This window comes from Vicugna pacos, chromosome 10 (genome assembly GCF_048564905.1).
Source record: "Vicugna pacos chromosome 10, VicPac4, whole genome shotgun sequence".
NCBI lineage: Eukaryota > Metazoa > Chordata > Mammalia > Artiodactyla > Camelidae > Vicugna > Vicugna pacos.
In genome coordinates this window covers 30,708,446-30,722,143 of record NC_132996.1, presented here as the reverse complement: position 1 = coordinate 30,722,143, position 13,698 = coordinate 30,708,446, and the positions used below count along the sequence as shown (strand labels likewise).

The 13,698-nt window shown below is 47.9% G+C and overlaps 1 protein-coding gene across 1 annotated transcript in view; it reads left to right on the top strand.

Annotated features, from left to right (window-relative positions):
- Window positions 1-6,325: 6,325 nt before the first annotated feature.
- The window catches only part of DCHS1 (dachsous cadherin-related 1), a 33,962-nt gene continuing 26,589 nt past the window's right edge, over window positions 6,326-13,698 (top strand). Inside the window, exon 1 of the mRNA XM_072969405.1 lies at window positions 6,326-6,580. The gene's annotated coding sequence lies outside the window, so the exon portion shown is untranslated. The remainder of the gene's footprint in view (window positions 6,581-13,698) is intronic.

Sequence of the window (13,698 nt, the reverse complement as noted above, 5' to 3'; positions counted from 1 at the left end):
CAAAGTCTTGAGGTTCTGGTTCCATTTGCTAGTCATCTCCCAGGTTTGGTAACTGGACTAGGAAATCTACTCTTCTTTCCTAAGCTAATTCAATTGGGTTTCATTCACATGCAGTTAAGTTTTCACTCTTACACACTGTTGCTACTCTTTTACCTCTACTCCCTCCTTATCTCACTGTGGCCTGGTTTCTCTCCCCTCTTCTCTCCCTCTCCCTCTCTTTCCTCTCTTCTTTTTTTCCCCCCTCTTGACAAATTTCATTTATACAATACAGTATTATTAACTACAGTCCCCAAGTTATACATTGGATCCGCAGAACTTATCCGTCTTGTAACTGAAAGTTTGTACCCTTTTACCCATATCTCTCCATTTCTCGCATATCCCATCTCCAGGCAATCACCGTTATACTCTCTGTTCCTATGAGTTTGATTTTTTTTTTGTAGATTCCATATATAAGTGATACTGTGCAGTATATATCTCTCTCTGTGTGGCTTATTTCATTTAACATAATGCCCTCCAGGTTCATCCATGCTGTCACAAATAACAGAATATCCTTTGCTTTTAAAGCTGAATAATATCCCATGTGTGTGTGTATCTCACATTTTCTTTGTTCATTTGTCCATCAAGTGATATTTAGGTTGTTTTCACATGTTGGCTTTTGTGAATATGCTGCAATAAACATGAGGGGCAGATAGCTCTTCAAGATAGTGACTTCATTTCCTTTGGACATCCCAGAAGTAGGACTGCTGGATCATATGACAGGTCTATTTTTAATGTCTTAAAGAACCTCCATACTGTTTTCTATAGCAGCCTTACCAGTTTACATCACCACCAGCAGTGTATAAGGATTCCCTGTTTCTCCGCATCCTTAACAGCATTTGTTATGGCTTGTTTTTTGGTAACAGCCATCCTAACAGATGTAAGGTGATATCTCATTGAGGTTTTGATTTCAATTTCCCTGACAATCAGTGATGTTGAGCACCTTTTCATGTACCTGCTGACCATTTGTGTATCTTCTTTGGGAAAATGTCTATTAAGGTCATTTGCCCATTTTTAAGTTGAGTTATTTGGTTTTTTGCTCTTGAGTTGTATGAGTATTCCTTGTATATTTTGGATATCAACTTGTTAGCAGATACATGCTTTGCAAATATTTTCTCCCCTTCCATAGGTTGCCTTTTTGTTGATAGTTTCCTTTAATGTGCAGAAGATTCTCAATTTGATGTGGTCCCACTTGCTTACTTTTGCTTTTATTCCCTTTGCTTTTAGTGTCAAATCCAAAAAGTCATCATCAAGACCGATGCCAAGGAGTGAGCCCCCCATGTTGAAGTTCTTCTAAGAGTTTTATGGTTCCAGGTCTTAGTGTTCAAATCTTTAACCCACTCTGAGTTGATTTTTGGTTATGTTGTCAGTTAAGCATCCAGTTTAATTCTTTTGTCCATGGATATCCAGTTTTCCCAGCAGCATTTATTAAAGACACTATCTTTTCCTCATTGTGTATTCTTGGAGCCTTTATTGAAAATTAATTGATCATACACATAGTTTTATTTCGGAGTTCCTTATTCTGTTCCGTTGATCTTTGTGTCTGGTTTTTATGCCAATACCATACTGTTTTGATTGCTACAGCTTTGTAGTATTGTTTGAAACCAGGATGTGTGATGCCTCCAGCTTTGTTCTTCTTCCCCTCCTCTCTTTGAATCATTATGATCATTAGCCATATCTTAATTTCAAAATCTAATGGAGACCTATCAGACTTCATCTTACTGAAGTATTTTTACTCTGTTGACAACTCTAATTCCAGTAGCTGTTTTCTTCCTTGACTTCTATGATAACCCACTGGACACAATTCTCTTGTTCAATTCTTACCTTGTTGGTTGCTTCTACCCAATTTCATGACTCTTCTTTTGTTATCTACCCTTAAAGGCTGCCCAGACTCTCTTCTCCCTACATGTTCTCTGTAGGTAACCACATCTGTTCTCATGGTTCCACTTAACCACTATAGACTGATGTCTCCAAAATATCTATCCTCAGCTCAACTGAGTTCCAAATTTTATACTCAATCATCTATTAGACATCTTCATTTGGATATCTCACATACATCTTACTAGGTTCCAGTCTTTTTTTTCCTAATGATTGTTTAGAACTCAGTTGTAGATTTGTCATAGTCATGAGGAGAGGTGAGCTCGTGGTCCTACCACTCCACCATCTTGACCGGAAATCCCTGGATATCTCACATACATCTTAAAGTCATCATGTCCAAAACCACATTCATGGTCATATTTCTCTTCTCTCAAACCTGTTCATCTTTTTTACCCCTCAACATCATGAGTAACATCATTAATGTATGACCCAGGAAGATGGAAGACATTTTACAATCCTCCTATGTTACCATTCTTCACTTTCCACCAAGTACTGAAGTTTTATCTCTGTAACTTCTCTCATATCTTACTTCTCTTTTCTACACTAACTTAGTTTAGACCCTTGTTATAAGCTGAACAATTGAAACTGACTCTTGTCTGTTCTCCTTAGAACCTCAGTATTGCCCCCAAAATGATGCTGATGTCACATAACCTGATCATTTTATTTCCCTTATTAAATAAACCTCACAAAGTTTCTTCAGAACCTGGGCTCTTTGCATAATATATAACATCCTCCATGATTTGGCCCCATTTACCTTTCTTATTTTCTCCTTTCACACTAGTCCATATGCCCTACGCTCTAGCCAAGTCAATGTACTCAGGAATCACCACCACTTACCATGTACACACCAACCTCCATGGCCAAAAGCTATTTTCCTTCATGCTCTTGTGACTCTGAATGTGGTGCTGTTTACTCTGACTGAAAGTTCTTTCTTCAACTTTTCCCTCTGCTATGCTTCTACTCACCCTTCAAGATCCAGTCCCACTGTCATCTTTGTGACACCATTTGCTGATGTCCCAACTGTGGGTTGGGTTAGGAATCCTCTCTATGCACACAATCCCATGTTTTCCTCTATCACTGTCATACAACCCAGAGCCAATGTATAGATCTGTCTTCAAAGAGCTTACTGTGAGCTCCTTAGTCATATCTTAACCATGTGTCAAGTATAAAATTGGCACATAATGGGCACTTATTTGTGTCTCCAATAAATACAAGGAAGTAAGAAAATGTAGGTTTTCCAATTTGAAAAACTCTCTGGTCCCCTAAAACACCTGTCCCCTCTCCCTGCTGTAGGTCTCTCTCCTTCCCTATAGTCAAGCCTCTGTAAAGAACAGGCTCTACCCCATGTGTTCAGTTCCTCACACCTTACTCAGCTCCTTCCCTGAGTGCTGACTGGTTTCCACCCCTACCACTCCACCTACCCGTTGTCTCCCAGGTCACCAGTGGGCTCCCTCTGGCCAAATCCAATGGACACTTTTCAGTCCTTGTCTCCTTGGCCTCCTCTGTGTCATTCAACCCTGATGAACATTCCCAGCTTCGTGACTTCTTTTGTGGCCTTTCCCTTGGCTTCAGTGGTGCCACTTCCTCCCTTTCTTCTCCCTCAGTTGCAACTCCTTCTCAATCTCCTTTGAAGGCTGCACCTCCTCTTCTCAACCTTTAAGTGCTGGAGCTTCTCAAGGTTTGCCCTAGCCCCCCTTCTCTTCCCAATGTGTATGCTAAGAAATCTTACACACTCCCTTAGCTTACACTTCCATCTGTCATACAAGCCAACCCAAACCTCCCAAAGAGAAAACCCAAAAAGCGTTTTGACCAACCTGAAAATGTATATCTTCAGGGATGAGGATGAAACAACCAAAACTCTGCTTTTATCAGTTAATAGACTTTTTATACATATATTTAAATTCATATATAAAAATATTTATAAATAATACATTGATTTATAAACACTGCCATTCTCCTAATTTAGTAAACAATTTAATGAATATTTTTAATAAGCATCCTCCAAAGCAGTGTCTTTCTCATTATAAGGGTCACTTTTTCAGCCATGGTACTCATTTCCTAGAACAGATGACCATCTCTTCAGTCTAAATGAAGAATTTGGGGGAGGACACAGCGTAATTTGAATCCACATATGATGTAGTCATTGGAAACTTTATCCCAAGTCACAAGTCCCATTTGCATCACACTAGGGCAGTTGGTTTTTGGCATGCATCCTGCAAGAATATATCCATGATCTCTTAAAATCACTTAATGTTTTGCCCTTTAAAAATAAATTTTAATTGTTATTTTAGTAGTGAAGTATAATACTCACACAGAAGATTGCCCAAGTCCTAAGTGTTTGACTCAATGAATTGTCACAAAATTAAACATCCATATAACATCATTCAAGTCAAGAAATAGAACATTTCCAGCAGCCTGGAAGCCCCTCCCAAGTACTTCTGTATTACTTTTTAAAGCACTCTTTATAAAGCAGATTTAGAAACGTCCAACACATGCAGTTGTGAGGCCATATTACCAGAAATAGTTATCAAAGCTGTGTTAAATTTCTTCGACTATGGATGCTGTGGCAAGTGTATAAAGACATCCAAAATAGCATTGTTGAGGATATTTTGGGTCTTGCCCAAAGAGTAAAAATAGCATTTATGGAGCGTTTACTATGTGCCAGGTACAAAGTACTTTACATATGTTAAATAATTTAAACTTAGCCCCACTTTATAGATGAGAAAACTGAGGCAGAGACAGGTTAAGTAACTTTCCAAAAGCCACACAGCTTGTAAAAGGCAAGGTCTGGACCCCAAGCTAGGCAGTCTGGCTCCAGAGTCCACAAGCTTAGTCACCATACCATACTGTCCCATCCAGTGGTTTGTTGTTCAAAATAAAGTAAATGAGAGCAAACCCTGTAATATGAGAGACTTTGTAAGGACTCAAATATAAGGTTACTCCCTCTTTCCTGAGGGATTATTTTGGAAAAACAAAACAGCAAAAACCTCACCCTATATTCAAGCTTATACGGTATTTGCAGATGACTCCCAAATATTTATGTCCATCCCAGACCGCTCTTCTAAGCTGCAGCCCTACCTACCCAACAGGCACTTCAAAGTCGGCAGCCCAAATCAAAAGTCATCATCTTTCTAAATCAGCCCCTTGCAAGCTCCTCCCGCTCCTTTTGTCCAACACAGTAAATGTCACCACCATTCACCCAGCTGCCCAAGCCAGAAACCTGGATGTTATCAAGGACTCCAGCCTCTTCTCTCCGTTTCAAAACCTCACTCCCTTCTGCTTTAACTGAAACTGTGTCCTCCCACCCCAGAAGTTCCTGATGTCTTTGTATCATTTGCACATGTCTCAAGTCCACAATAACTTTGGGCTCACGACCTATACTCAGTCATAAGAAAGGATAAAAAGGGAGGGGTCAAAAAAGCTCTTCTAGCACTCTGTGCCTCTCTCTGATTTCACTTCTTCCCATTCTCTCTCTCAGTTGGCCCCTCCAGCCCCTTCCTACCTCCCTGCCCAGTTTCCATCTCATTTCCCTTTTCTGGGGAGTATATCCTGAGTGAGACCACCATCCCCAAACCTCTCCATTTCAATACCCTCCATCTGGAGTCTCAACTTTGGGATGAAAGGGGAAGTGAGGAAAGACGAACTCCGCGAGGAAGAAGGGAAAAGGAATAAAGAGCATGGGGTAAACAGAAGCGACTAGGAGGAGGGAATGGAGAGATTAAGATGGAAGAAGAGGATGAGGAAAGAGGGATGAGAGAAGGGAACCGGGACTAAGGTGGGAGGCAAAGGGATGTGGGGAGGAGACGGGGAGAAAGGGACGGGAGAAGGGGTTGGGGAGAGAGAGATGAAGAGAAGAGGTGGGGAAACAGGGAAGGGAGAAGGGCAGGCAAAGGACATGGGGAGAATTTGGTGTCGAGAAGAGACTGAGAGAGGATCGGGGAGAAGGGATGGAGACAAGGGGGTGGAGAGGAAAGGACGGGGAGATGGGGGAGGAGAAGAAGGTAGGGAGAAGGGAGAGGGGAATGGAGAGAAGAGGGTTGGGAGGGAGGGGGAATAGGACAGTGAAGGAGAAGAGGGGACGCTCGGGAGGCGGGGGGGAAGAAGATGGAAGAGCAGGACTAGGAGGAGGGGAGAGGATGCAGAGAACGGGATGGGAGGAGGGGACGGGGCGCCTGGACCGGGAGAAGGGAAGAGAACGGGGACGCGGGGACGGCGCGGCGCTGGGGCCGGATCCGGCCCAGGACTGGGGCCGGGAAGTCGAGGGGCGGAGGGAGGACGGGCGGGCACCGGGGGGGCCGCGGAGCGGAGCACGGGTAGGGGCGGGGGCGGGGGCTCGCGGGCGGAGGGGCGGGGGCTCGGGTTACCGCGCGGAGGGCGGGGGAGGGGAGGGGGCGCGGGGCCGCGGTGGCGAATCTCGCTTGCTCCGCGGGGCGGCTGTGGAGGAGGCGGCGCCCCGGCGGCGGCGGCGGACGGACCGACCGACGGGCGGGGGCGCGCGGACCGACGGCCGGCCGCCGCCCGCCCGCCCGGAGCTGCTCGAGGGCCGGGAGACAGCGGCGGAGGACGATGCGCGGCCCCAGGCCCCGCGCGGGCGGGCGCTGCCCGGGGGGCTGACCGCGCCGGACGGCGCCCCAGGACCGGGCGAGGGAGCCCGCGCCGCGCGGAGGTCAGTGCCCGCGGCCGCCCGGCCCGTCCGGCCGCGCCTGCCCGGCCCGCCGGCCTCTCCCGGGCGGCGGCGGCGGCGGCGGAGCCGGGGGCTTTGTTCTGAGCCGGAGACAATGGGGGAGGGGGCCCTGGGCCTGCGGGACGAGGGCGAGCGTGAACGTGAGCGTGGGGGCAGGGCCTGGGGGTCTTTGTGTGCGTGTGTCATCGAGTCGGGTGTGTGGCGGCGTGAGAGTGCTGGGGGTGTGGGCAGGGTGTGTGTGTGCTTCTGCGAGTGTGAGTGTGAGTGCGAGCGCATCGGCTGAGTGTGAGTCAGTGCGTGTCTCTGGGAAGTTGTGTGTCCTTGTGTAAGTGTCTGGCCGTGTGTGTACGTGCGTGTCACTCCGAGGGTGTGTGGGTCAGAAGGAGGGTATGTCATGGTGAGCCAGTCCCTGTGAGGGAGTCTGTGTGTATGTATGTGTGTGTGTGTGTTGCCCGCCTCTATGGGAGCCATGTGTCAGAATGTGGAGGATGGGTGTGTGACAGATACAAACTGAGAGAGACAAAGAAACTGAAGGGGGAGAAGTAAAGAGAAACAGAAGAGAGACAGGCGAAGCCCGAACTGGAGATCTGTCACCCGGACTGGTGTTCTGAGATTGTGTCCAGGATGCCTAGATCAGCATCCTGTGCAGGGGACGGAGGGAGGTCACCAGGCCTGGTCCCACGTGGAGGGGGTGGGGAAAGGAAGGTCTAAAAGCACAATGAACTCAGTGTGGCGTGGGCTGGGCCCACAGCCACAGGGTCATAGGCCAGAAAAATATTGTTGCTTATGTCAACTTCTCAAATACCCACAGGGGACACAGTCATAGCCCTACTCAACTCACTGGGGACACAGTCCCAGGCAGCACACATCCACAAGAGCTGCCTTAACACCATTACACACCCCCAGGAAGCCCTGTCAGAGCCAACACATATTTACAGAAGGTGCTCTCAAAACAGCACACACCCACAGCGGAAATGGTGCAGCCAACTCATTCCCACAGGATCACTATCAAGGCTGACACATACCATGGGAAACACCGTTACTGCCAGCACCTTTCCGGAGACACTGCCCCAGCAGTACACATTCACTAGTTATACTGTCATGGCCAACCCATTCACCAGAGCTGCCTGTACATAGCAGGTGTCTCAGAGATCTGACACTAACAGGAGGCTATGTTGCAGTCACCTTTACCAACACCCGGTTGTATGACCCATAGGTGTCGTGCATGCACCACAGAGTGAGCTGTCCCAGCTGCTGAATAAACTCCCATTAACTTATGATGCTCACACTGTGGCTTCTTCTCACCCACAGATCTCCCAGGCTTACCCTCTCGTTCCCTGAGAACTTGGGAACCTGGATCAGTCTTCCCCTCACCCGGTATCCTGCCATGGTTCTAAGTGTCCCTCCACATATAGCCTCACAGTTTCCTGAGCTCTTTAACTCCTGTTACCTACTTCTTCCCTCCCAGGACCACTCTGTAGGACTGGTCATCTCTAAAATTCTAAACTCCTGCATTTCACTCTGCCCACAGCCTCCTATGCCCCACCAGGCCCTAGCTCCTATTCCACTGACTCTTCCACCTCATAATGACCCCTTGCCCTTGAGCTCTTTACTTTCTCCTAATCTGCTCCCTTTCTGGCTTTATGCTCTCCTTCCAGGTTATATGCCCAGGACCATCACTTCAGTCACTCCTTGGCCACCCTTTGTTCTGTTGTCCTTGAGACCACCGGCCCACAAAGTCTCAACCCTAGCTGGAATGATTCCTCAGCCACACCAAGTGATGCTTCTATAAATTCATGCTTCTATAAATTACACCCTCAACTGGGCCCTCCATAAATAAATAAAGAGATGAAATGTTTTCTAGTTTTTTACATCTCTTAACCTTTGCACATCCTTCATTGTTTTCAGCCCATTAATTATCCCATTGGTTCATTCATTCAGCAAACACCTGTTAAGCAACTATCTATCTGTGCCAGGCAAGTGGTAGGTACTGGCATCACAAGGGAGAACAAAATGGGTGTGGTCCTTGCCCTTATGGAGCTTACAGGCTGTGTGGTGAGTGCTGTCACACGGCAGCACTTAGCAGGGAGACCTAACCCTCATAGAGAGGCCAGGAGAGGCCTTTAGAGGGAAGTGGCATTTAAACTGGAGCTTGACAGATAAAGCAGGAGTCTGCCAAGCAAAGGAGAGGTGAGATGGAGTGGGTGGAGAATATTCCAGCAAGGGAGCAGCAATGGGGAACCCACATGCAAGAAAGCATTGTATGTCTGAGGGGAAAAGCAATCCAGTGAGCCTGGCACTAGCAGCAGCACGTGAAGGGAGGCCACAGAGTCTGGGGAGATAACGATGGTTAGTTAGGTCGTGCAGTTCTTGTAGGTCATATGAGAAACCCAGGAGTAATGGAAAGTCACCGAATCACTTGAAGCTGTCTTATGATATGAAGAAATACCCCACTGACAGCAGTGTGGAGACTGGAGGGAGGGGTCTGAAAAAAAGGGGATCCTGGGCTGTTGCAGGAACCCAGGAGTGGGTAACACTGGTTGAAACTGGAGGAGAGGCGGCAGAGAGGGAGGAAGTAGATGGTTTCAGAAATTCTTTAGGCAGTGGGTCAGAATGACAGTCTGACAGAATGGACGTGGAGGTTGAAGGAGAGGGAGGAAGTAGGGGTAGGCAGCCTAGTCTGTTCATTCACTCAGAAAATCCAGGCCGTCCGGTTTGAATTTCCCCAAATCCCATCCCCTCCTTCCTCCATGGGGACCTCACTCACCGTAAGTCCTATCCATATGTCTCCCTCTATACCCATCCCTCCCTTGAGCACATGAAGAGCCTCCAGTCTCTCCGCTCTTAACCCTGTAATACCTGACTAGCTAAGAGGCTCTCTCATTTTGCTTCACTGCTGCATTTTGTGAAAGGGTCTCCTGCACAGAGCTGTTCCCACTGCCTCACCTCCCATTTCCTCCTGCCCCCTCCAGTGTAACTGCTCTCCCTAACAGAAAGTGACCTCTTACCTGCCAAACTTAGGGGCTCTTTTCAGAAGTCCTCAGCTGCTTGACCTCTTGGCAGGGTCTGACATTGTTGACTGTTTTTTTCTCTTTGAATCATTCTTGTCTTAGGGCTTCTGAGCCATCATTTTATTATGCTGTCAGCATATAATGAGTTCTCTCATGTGCCAACCACACTGCTAGGTGATGGGAATACTGTGATAGGAGACACTGTTCCTGCCCTCAGGGAGGGAGACAGGCAAATAAACAGGTGATTACAGCAGGGGGTCTGTGCATCTCAGAGCTCCTCCTGGCTGTTCCTTCTCAGTCAGCTTTGAGGGCGCCTTTGGGTGGCTCCTAAGTGTTACTGTTTGTTAGGGTTCTGGCTTGGACCTTCTTATTGTGTCACTGTATACACCCCTCTGAGTGATCTGTCTCATTCATTTCCATGACTTTAATTATCATCTATAAAGCTTGATGACTCCCAAATATCTCTCTTCCAAACCTCTCTTCTGACCCCCAGACCTGCATATTTACTTCCTACCTGATCTGATATAGCTCATAAGCCTCTTAACATGTCCAGACCTGAACTCATCATTCCTTCCTCCTCCAAACCATGATCCCTACTCAGTTATCAAGCTTCAAATCTAAAAATTAACTATAGCTGCTCCTTTCTCCTCATGTCCTTAACCCAGAAAGTCATTGGGGTTACCTCCATTGTTGGATCTACCTCCTTTCCAGCTGTCTGTGGTAGTCCATTCCCTTTTCTCATGGCCTCAGCTACTGCCTGCATCTCACCATCTTTTCTCATGAATTGCTGCAAGAGCCTCCTAACTTGTCTCCGTCCACGTCTACTCTTTTGCCTTCCAATCCAGTCTTCTCATTGCAGCAAGAAGGATCTCCCTAAAGTGCAAATCTAGCCATGTCATTCCCTGCTCAGCATTCTTTGCTATCCTTCCACTGTCTTGGGCGAGATCTCTGCTTTAAGGAGGCTCAGGAGATCTGTCATGATCTGACTCCCCCCCACGCTCCCCAGCCTCATCACCTGTCCCATTCCTGTAGCTCCCTCACATTGCAAGTTCCAGCCATGTTGAATTCCTTATAGTTACCCAGAGACACTGCATTCTTCCCCGCTTCTGGCCCTTTGCACATACTGCTTTCTGCCTGAAAAGCCCTTTATTCCATTCTTCTCCTGGCTAGCCCGTTCCCATCCTTAGATCAAGTTTCAAACCCTGCCTCTCTGACCACGAGGCAACCTTGGATCCTCTTGTCTCACTGTTGTCATTGCCTCTTCCCTTTCTGTCTCTCTGCCTGGGCTGGGACCCCCTTAATGGCAGGGCTGCATATTATTCATCTTCATGTACCCCGGGCCCCTCTGCAGATGCTTGGCGAGGAACAGATGAATGAATGGATGAGGCACCTCACAGTGCCTCCCTCACCCTCATTCACTCTTCAGAAGACTGATACGTGGTGTCAGCTGTGCATACAATTGAGGCATTTCCACCCCTGCCCACTTACCCCACTGGAGACATTTCCACTCCCCTCTCACAAGTTATCCTTCCTCACCCAATGCTCTCTCCTCTTCTCTCCCTCTCACCTGGGCTTCTCTTTTCCTGAATCCTCTTCCTTTCCCTTCTCTGTACTTTATTTCTCTTTCATTCCGTTAACAAATATTTAATGAGCACCAGAAATTTGCAGATCCACATCTACTGGGCCATGTGCCTATTTGGGCTCTTGGAGGGAGTGGAAGACGAGGAAGCTGTGACATGCCATCAGGCCACAGGACTACGGTCCTCGCCATCTGCTCTACTCCTCCAGGCCCCCTTCTCTGGAGGTGCCATAGGCTGCTTCTTCCGCTAACGCTGCCTCACGTACACCACTCTGTCCACCAACTCCTGGCGCCCAGGCCCCTTGCCATGTCAGGGTCCCGTTCACTTGTGCCCTCTTCCTCTGCCTTCTGCCTATCGGTGGTAACAGAAGCAGGACTGGACTCTCTGCTGCCTGCAAGCAGAAGCCCCTCCCAGGGGTTCATACTGTTGGATCCCATCTTTTTCCTGGTTTCCTGCTGCCTGCCCCTCCCTTCAGCTCCAGGCTCCGTGTTTCCGGGTAACCTTCTGACTGCCAGGCACTTTCAGCCTCTGTCACCTAGAAGGAGCTTCTCAGTTCCTGTGTTCCCCGGTGAGAACGCTCCACCTGGAACCCCCAGGCCTGAGTCAGGGTCCTCTGTGTTCACTTAGCACACTGCCGTGCCCTGTCACTCATGTTTCTCTTTCTACGCTACTCAGTGAGAGGAGAGGTTTCCTCTCAGAGCCTAGAACACCCATATGCCTGGTGAGGAAGGAGGAAAGGGAGAAAAGGAAGGGGGAGCTACACCCCAGACCCTCCAGCCACACCATTTACCACCTGGGTGACCTTAGCGTCTCTGAGATTCCCTTTCCTCAGGTGAAAGTGGAGGTAACAGTGGAGAGTTGTTTTGAGGATTTTGAAAGAAAACAACTATTAAGCGCTCAACTCTTAACTTGACTTCCAAGATCTCAGCCCCTCTACTACTCTCTCCTCCTCAACTTCCCATTTCCCCAGACTCGTTCTTCCCTCTACATCTCCAGCTTCTCTGCTAGCTGCAGCCTGACTGGCCTTCTCTGCAGCCCGGACTCCACTTGTCAGAGTCAGTTCCTAAGACCAAGCCTTGCTGCTCATCCCACCACCCCTCGCTCCCTCACCCTGCGCTGCCCATCCTCGCCCAGGCCTCCCTGTGAACACCATGAAGGCAGGGGCTCGATCTGTCCAGGTCACTGCTGTGTCTCCACTGCCTAGTGTGGTGTTTGGCACGTGGTAGGTCTTCAATAGATACTTATTGAGTAAATCTATTAATGAATCATTTTATACACATACCATGGGCCCACCTCTCCTCCTTCTTTCTTTGTCTCCTGGAGACCTACAAGCATCCTCTGGTCACTTTCCCTCTCTCAGCACATGACCCTGTGCTTACCCTACCCTCTATGTGGACTGGTAACTGCCTCATCACCGATCATCTCCTCCTCTAACCCACCTTGTGCACACTGGTAGAGTTACTCTCCTGCTTAGAGCTCTGCTCAGTCTCCTTCCCCAATATCTTGCCTGGCCACTTATGTGACCCCTTATCAGGCCACTCCAAGCCCTCCAGCAGAGAAGCAATAGTTTGGAACAGAAGGTACTAGCTTTGGAGTCCATTAGAGCTGTGTTCCAGATGTCTCTCTGCTACCCACTCTGAGCCTCAGTCTCCTCATCTGTACCCCAGAGTTACTGTGAGTCTGGCAGCTGACATTTATTGAGCACTTACTGTGTACCAGCCACCCTGCTAAGTTTTTTGTAGCATTCTTTCACTTAGCTCTCATATCAGCCATGTAAAGTAGACACTTTATTCCCCATTTTACAGAAGAGGGAACTCAGGCCTAGAAAGATTAAACAGTTTTCCCAGAATTACACTAAGTGGCAGAGAACTCGAGTCTGTCAGACAACAGAGCCCATCTTAACCACTGTAATAACTGCTCGTGCTTGCACACTTACAAAATGCTTACTGTGTGCCAGACACTCTTCTGACACAGTGTAGTGTTATTATTGTCTCTATTTTATAGATGAGGAAATGGAAGCATTGAGAATTTAAGTGGCTTGCCCAAGGTTACACAGCTAACAAGTGTGACTCTGGGCAAAAACCAAGTTGGTTTGGCCCCAAAGTCCTTGTCTTCTCCACTGTCCTGTCCTGCCTCCCCCTGCTATAGTGCCTCCCTTTCCTAGGAGTTAAATAAGCATGTGTTGATGAATGAATCTACACCGACGTCTGGTCTATGGCTAGTTGTTAGTTAATTCATTCTCTATCATTTCCTATTGCAGGAGGCATGCTCCCTTTGGACTCTCCTGAAACGATTCTCCCCAAGATCACTAGTGACCCCCTTACTGCCAGAATCGATGACAAAAAAAAAATCAGTGGCCACTTCCCAGCTCTCATCGTACTTGACCCCTCAGCAGCATTGACACTATCCCTCCCTCCTTGCTGAAATGTTCCCTCCTTTAACCTCTGAGATACTGCCTCCTTCTCTTTCTCCTTCAAGAAGAGCCAAACTCTCCTCAGGTTGCCTCTTA